General features: G+C 50.0%; 1 protein-coding gene across 1 annotated transcript in view; it reads right to left on the bottom strand.

Annotated features, from left to right (window-relative positions):
• The window catches only part of LOC139548529 (teneurin-4-like), a gene marked incomplete at its 3' end in the record, with an annotated part of 402507 nt that overhangs the window by 55413 nt on the left and 339594 nt on the right, over positions 1-7500 (bottom strand). The gene's annotated exons all lie outside the window — the stretch shown is intronic.

Below are 7500 nucleotides of genomic sequence, written 5' to 3'. Positions count from 1 at the left end.
ATCTAAATCCACAAAGTCCAAAATACAGCCAAGAGGCAAAAAAGGGATATCTTCCAAAATACAAAGAAAATCCACAAAGTGGTAAGAACAGCAAGGGAAAAAACAAACCTCAAAAGACTAATCCAAAACACTCAAGAACAAAACCAGAGAACCTCTGGAAAATCCAACAAGAGAAAAATATATGTTCACAACAAGGCTTGGGCTGGGGCTGGGTGCTAACATACAAACACTGAGCAAAGAACTGAGGAACACACAGGGTTTAAATACTAACAAGGGAACGACACACAGGTGCAATCAATAAAAGAGCAAGGAAAAAACAAAAGGTTCAAAAAAGGTGCAATGGGGACATCTAGTGACACAAACCAGAACAGTCCTGGCCAAAACCTGACAGAATCCCCCTCCTAGGAACGGCTCCTGACGTTCCTACCAGCCTTCTCAGGGTGGAGGGCCCTGAACTGACGAATGAGGTCAGGGTCCAGTATGTCCTTGGCAGGAACCCAGGAGCGCTCCTCGGGACCGTAGCCTTCCCAGTCCACCAGATACTGCCAGGACCGCTGCACCCGGCGGGAGTCCAGTATCCGGTGGACGGTATAAGCCGACTGGCCTCCGATGACACGGGGCGGAGGGGGAGGTCTGCCTGCCGGGATAAGGGGAGAAAAAACAACAGGTTTTAATAAAGAAATATGAAATGTGGGATTGATCTTAAGGGATCTGGGTAAGTGCAGGCGAAAAGTAACGGGATTGACTCTCCTGGCAATCTTAAAGGGACCGATGAATCTCTGGGACAGCTTGCGAGACTCCACCCGTAGCGGTAAGTTTTTTGTTGAGAGCCATACTCTCTGGCCGGGGTACAGGGTAGGACCGGGACGGCGACGTCTGTTGGCTTGTCGTTGGTACTGCTGTGAGGAACGCAGAAGATTAAGACGTGCCTTCTTCCACGTAAGCCGACAGCGTCTGATGAACCTCGAGGCTGAAGGCACTCTGACTTCTGCCTCCTGGTCCGGGAACAACAGAGGAGCATAGCCAAACTGACACTCGTGCGGGGATATACCAGTGGAGGAGGAGCACAAGGTGTTGTGCGCGTACTCGGCCCAAACAATGAAGGATGACCATGTGGACGGGTTGTTGGAAACCATACATCTGAGGGTGGTTTCCAGCTCCTGATTCATCCTCTCAGTTTGGCCGTTGGACTCCGGATGGTACCCTGAAGATAAACTGGCCGTGGCCCCTATGAGTTGGCAGAAGGCCTTCCAAAACCTTGAGGCGAACTGGGGACCTCTGTCGGAAACCATATCTTGCGGGATGCCAAAGACTCGGAACACATGGTTAATCACCAACTCAGCTGTTTCCTTGGCAGAAGGTAATTTGGTCAAGGGAACAAACCTGGCCGCCTTAGAAAACCTGTCGATGATGACTAGGATAGTAGTATTACCCTGGGACGGAGGAAGGCCAGTAATAAAGTCCAACGAGATATGGGACCAGGGTCGGTGGGGAATAGATAAAGGGTGAAGGAGTCCTTGAGGGCGGAGGTGAGAAGATTTGCCCTGGCAGCACACGGAACAGGCCTTGACGAAAGTGGCAACGTCTTCTCTTATGGTGGGCCACCAGAACTTACGCTGAATGAACTCCAAGGTGCGACCTACGCCCGGGTGACATGTGAGGCGAGAGGAGTGCCCCCACAGAAGGACTTGGGATCTTGCTGCCTTGGGAACAAACAACCGATTGGCAGGACCTCCCTTAGGACCCGGTTCGATGGCTTGAGCTTGTCTCACGGTATCCTCAACTTGCCACGAGATAGGAGCCACGATCTTAGCGGCAGGAAGAACAGTCATGTCCGTATCTTCTCTTATGGCAGGAGAGTAGACTCGTGACAAGGCGTCCGGTTTGAGATTCTTCGACCCGGGTCTATAGGTGAGGATGAACTGGAATCGGCTGAAGAAAAGAGACCATCGAGCTTGTCTGGAGTTCAACCGCTTCGCCTGCTGGATATACTCCAGATTTTTGTGGTCCGTAAACACTTTGAAATGGTTGAGAAGCCCCCTCGAGCCAGTGTCTCCATTCCTTCAATGCCATCTTAACCGCTAGGAGTTCACGATCCCCCACATCGTAATTCCTCTCGGCCGGGGTAAGCCGGTGAGAGAAGAAGGCGCAAGGATGAAGCCTCTTGTCTTCCCCCCTCTGAGACAGGACAGCTCCAACACCAACCTCTGATGCGTCTACCTCCACCACAAAAGGTTCATCCGCCGTCGGTAGTGTCAGGATGGGAGCAGAGAGGATGCGCTGCTTGAGTCCTTGGAAGGCCGTCTCAGCTTCTTCTCCCCACAGAAACCTTGTGTTGCCACCCTTGGTTACAGCTGAGAGAGGGGCTGCCACCGAGCTGAAGTTCTTGATGAACTTGCGGTAAAAGTTAGTGAAGCCCAGGAAACGCTGAACTTCCTTAACGGACTTGGGGGTGGGCCAATCCGCTACCGCCCCTACCTTCTTGGGGTCCATCTGGACTCGACCGGGTTCCACTACAAATCCCAGGAATTGTACTCGAGAGGAATGGAATTCACACTTTTCCGGCTTAACGTACAAATGGCTGTCTAGGAGGCGTTTGAGCACTTGTCTGACATGCTTAGTGTGTTCTTGAAGGGAGCTCGAAAAGATGAGGATGTCATCCAAGTAAACAAACACGAAAATGTTAAGCATATCCCTAAGCACATCGTTTATGAGCGCTTGGAACACAGCCGGGGCGTTGGTCAGGCCGAAGGGCATCACCAAGTATTCGTAGTGACCAGTAGGCGTGTTGAAAGCGGTCTTCCACTCGTCACCGGGTTTGATCCGCACAAGATGGTATGCGTTCCGTAGGTCAAGCTTAGTGAAGACCACTGCTTCCTGGAGCAGCTCAAAGGCTGTGGCCATAAGGGGTAGCGGGTAGCGGTTACGAACGGTTATGGCATTAAGTCCCCGGTAGTCGATGCAAGGACGTAATCCACCGTCTTTTTTGGCCACAAAGAAAAACCCTGCTCCCGCCGGCGAGGTGGATGGACGCATGAGGCCTGCTGCCAGAGCGTCCTTGATGTAGGTATCCATAGCCGCTCGTTCGGGAGGAGATAGGGAAAAGATCCGACCCCTGGGAGGGGAGGTCCCCGGAAACAGCTCGATGGTGCAATCGTAAGGTCGATGGGGTGGTAGTCTGGTGGCCCTCTGTTTGCTAAATACCGGTTTGAGGTCATGGTAACACTCGGGAACTCGGGACAGGTCGATGGATTCTAGAGACTCGGGAGGGGAACTCGGGGAACTCGGGAAGATACAAGTGGCTTGGCACGTAGGTCCCCACTGCTTGATAGTGCCCACAGACCAGTCAATGTGAGGGTTATGGCTGTGAAGCCAGGGGTATCCAAGGACGAGAGGGAACTCGGAACAGGAGATCAGATGAAAGTTCATCACTTCCTGGTGTTGGGAAACTGAAAGTCGCAAGGGGGTAGTGGCACGAGTGACAAGTCCAGATCCCAAAGGGCTTCTATCCAACGTAGTAACCCTTATGGGGTCACTTAGAGGTTCAGAGGGAACGCCATTCTCCTTCGCCCAGACCCCATCCATGAAGTTACCTGCGGCTCCAGAGTCTACCAAGGCTTGAAGAGGAAACTCGTGGTCGTCCCAGGAAAGGGTAACTGGAATGAGCAGGCGGGAGTTGGATGGATGGGAGGAGGTTATGTTTCCCGTTACAGTCCTCCCAGGCCTGCACGGGAGAGTGCGTTTTCCCTGGAGCCCGGGACACGTGGAGAGGAAATGGCCCGGTTTGCCGCAATATAGACAGCATCGCTCCCTTATCCGGCGGTCTCTCTCAGCCTGGGAGATGCGTCCAACCTGCATGGGTTCCGGTGGAGTCAGCGAGGATAAAGGTGGAGACTCGGAGCTGGGACCGATAGGAGCTAGGGTGAGAGATCTGCGGTTGAGCTCTCTCTCTCTCAGACGCTGGTCTATGCGTGAAGCCAACTTGATCAGGGACTCGAGGTTGTCCGGTGGTTCCCGAGTGGCCAGTTCATCTTGGATGGTGTCGGAAAGACCCTTCAAAAAGCACACTGTGAGCGCCTCGTCGTTCCAGCCACTCGCTGCTGCCACCGTGCGGAACTGGATGGCATAGTCCGTCACGCTGCGCCGACCTTGGCTGAGAGTCAGGAGCTGTTTGGCTGAGTCAGGACCGCTGGTGGGATCTTGAAACACTCGCTTGAATTCTTCAGCAAAGGTAGAGTAGCTGGCACAGCAGGGACTTTGGACATCCCACACAGCAGTAGCCCAGGCTAGGGCTTTTTCTGACAGCAGGGTGATGATATATGCTATCTTGGACCGGTCGGTGGGAAACGACGAGGGTTGCAGCTCGAAGGAGAGAGAACATTGGGTGAAAAACCCCTTACAAACACTCGGATCACCTGAGAACCGTTGGGGAGGCGGCAGACGAGGTTCAGCCAGGGAGTGAACTGCCACGGGCACTTGAATCTGATGAACTGGAGCAGAAGCGGTTGCAGGAGAAAGTTGATCAGAAATCTGCTTTATGGAAGTCATCATCTCCGACAGAAGTTGAGAATGTCCAGCCAGTAAGGCCTCTTGCTGGACCAGAGCAGCTTCGTGACGTTGGACAGTCCCCTCGTGGTGGGACAGCATGGGAAAAAAGTCCTGGGTACTGGCTGCCTCTGGGTTCATATTAATGGCTCAGTGTTTCTGTCAGGACCCGGTGCGTGAAACAGTCACTAATAATCGGCAGAACCCAGAAGATGAGGCAGACACAGCAGTACTAGAGATGGTGGTTTAATTAAAGAACAAGATCTTCAGGCAAAGAATCTAAATCCACAAAGTCCAAAATACAGCCAAGAGGCAAAAAAGGGATATCTTCCAAAATACAAAGAAAATCCACAAAGTGGTAAGAACAGCAAGGGAAAAAACAAACCTCAAAAGACTAATCCAAAACACTCAAGAACAAAACCAGAGAACCTCTGGAAAATCCAACAAGAGAAAAATATATGTTCACAACAAGGCTTGGGCTGGGGCTGGGTGCTAACATACAAACACTGAGCAAAGAACTGAGGAACACACAGGGTTTAAATACTAACAAGGGAACGACACACAGGTGCAATCAATAAAAGAGCAAGGAAAAAACAAAAGGTTCAAAAAAGGTGCAATGGGGACATCTAGTGACACAAACCAGAACAGTCCTGGCCAAAACCTGACATACACTATATGGCCCTTATGAGGACTAAAGGCATCTATACTATATGGCCCTCAGGACCTGGTGACAGCCTGCCAGAGAGGTGGAGGAGGAGAGGAGCACAAAGTAAAAGCAGAAATAGCTCAGGAGACAAACAACCATGTCTGCCCAGACTGCCCAGACTGCCCAAAGGCTAAGTAAAGGATTGTTGCTCAGCAAGTTGAGCTAGTTGAGCTGGATGAGCTAGTTAAGCTAGATGAGCTAGTTGAGCTAGATGAGCTAGTTGAGCTAGTAGAGCTAGATGACCTAGATGAGCTAGTAGAGCTAGATGACCTAGATGAGCTAGTTGAGCTAGTTGAGCTAGTAGAGCTAGATGAGCTGGTTGAGCTAGTAGAGCTAGTAGAGCTAGTTGAGCTAGTTGAGCTAGTAGAGCTAGTTGAGCTAGTTGAGCTAGTTGAGCTAGATGAGCTAGTTGAGCTAGATGAGCTAGTAGAGCTAGATGACCTAGATGAGCTAGTAGAGCTAGATGACCTAGATGAGCTAGTTGAGCTAGTAGAGCTAGATGACCTAGATGAGCTAGTTGAGCTAGATGAGCTAGTTGAGCTAGTTGAGCTAGATGAGCTAGTTGAGCTAGTAGAGCTGGTTGAGCTAGTAGAGCTAGTAGAGCTAGTTGAGCTAGTAGAGCTAGTAGAGCTAGTTGAGCTAGTTGAGCTAGATGAGCTAGTTGAGCTAGTTGAGCTAGTTGAGCTAGATGAGCTAGTTGAGCTAGATGAGCTAGTAGAGCTAGATGACCTAGATGAGCTAGTAGAGCTAGATGACCTAGATGAGCTAGTTGAGCTAGTAGAGCTAGTTGAGCTAGTTGAGCTAGATGCGCTAGATGAGCTAGTTGAGCTAGTAGAGCTAGATGAGCTGGTTGAGCTAGTTGAGCTAGTAGAGCTAGTAGAGCTAGATGACCTAGATGAGCTAGTAGAGCTAGATTACCTAGATGAGCTAGCTTTTTGTGTATTGTTCCAGTGCAAATACACAATTGAAAGTGAGGAGAGAAGAGCATCACCTTGTCTCATAGAGACGTATAGAGGACTATAGTGAGGAGAGAAGGGCATCACCTTGTCTCATAGAGATGAGCTAGTTGAGCTAGTAGAGCTAGATGACCTAGATGAGCTAGTTGAGCTAGATGAGCTAGTTGAGCTAGTTGAGCTAGATGAGCTAGTTGAGCTAGTAGAGCTAGATGAGCTGGTTGAGCTAGTAGAGCTAGTAGAGCTAGTTGAGCTAGTAGAGCTAGTAGAGCTAGTTGAGCTAGTTGAGCTAGTTGAGCTAGTTGAGCTAGATGAGCTAGTTGAGCTAGTTGAGCTAGTTGAGCTAGATGAGCTAGTTGAGCTAGATGAGCTAGTAGAGCTAGATGACCTAGATGAGCTAGTAGAGCTAGATGACCTAGATGAGCTAGTTGAGCTAGTAGAGCTAGTTGAGCTAGTTGAGCTAGATGCGCTAGATGAGCTAGTTGAGCTAGTAGAGCTAGATGAGCTGGTTGAGCTAGTTGAGCTAGTAGAGCTAGTAGAGCTAGATGACCTAGATGAGCTAGTAGAGCTAGATTACCTAGATGAGCTAGCTTTTTGTGTATTGTTCCAGTGCAAATACACAATTGAAAGTGAGGAGAGAAGAGCATCACCTTGTCTCATAGAGACGTATAGAGGACTATAGTGAGGAGAGAAGGGCATCACCTTGTCTCATAGAGACGTATAGAGGACTCTAGTGAGGAGAGAAGGGCATCACCTTGTCTCATAGAGACGTATAGAGGACTCTAGTACCCAAAAGTCTAGTTTAGCGATGAGGACTTTCTCCATTTTGATGTAGTCCACATAATTCCCTCCAGCTCAACATTCCATAACTACAGGGGGCAGTAAATCCCCAACCTGCTCTTCATACCTGTTCAGACAACACCCTGCAGGGGGCAGTATGCACCCTTTCAGTTTGTTTATCAACTCACAGAAGTAGAAGAAGAAGAGCATGGAGTACATCAAAACGTAGATGGCCTGAACGGCGCTGCACGTACGCTCACAGACGCCATAATGGGACAGATGTAATTGTGATCTCTACACATCTCTATGGTATTACCTTGACAGCGCCGCACTGTGAGGCACAATTATAAAACCATAACTATTGATTTACCTTCAACCGTGGCTGCCACTCATGGCCTAAAGCAGAACAGCGTGTGTGTGCGTGTGCGTGTGCGTGTGCGTGTGTGTGTGCGTGTTTGTGTGCCTGCTTGTTGTTACATGGAAGCTCTGGGATTTATGTACACGGATCTAAATTTG

This window comes from Salvelinus alpinus, chromosome 21 (genome assembly GCF_045679555.1).
Source record: "Salvelinus alpinus chromosome 21, SLU_Salpinus.1, whole genome shotgun sequence".
NCBI classification, from domain to species: Eukaryota; Metazoa; Chordata; class Actinopteri; order Salmoniformes; family Salmonidae; genus Salvelinus; species Salvelinus alpinus.
The sequence above is the reverse complement of the archived record's forward strand: the minus strand, read 5'-3'. Positions and strand labels throughout refer to the sequence as shown.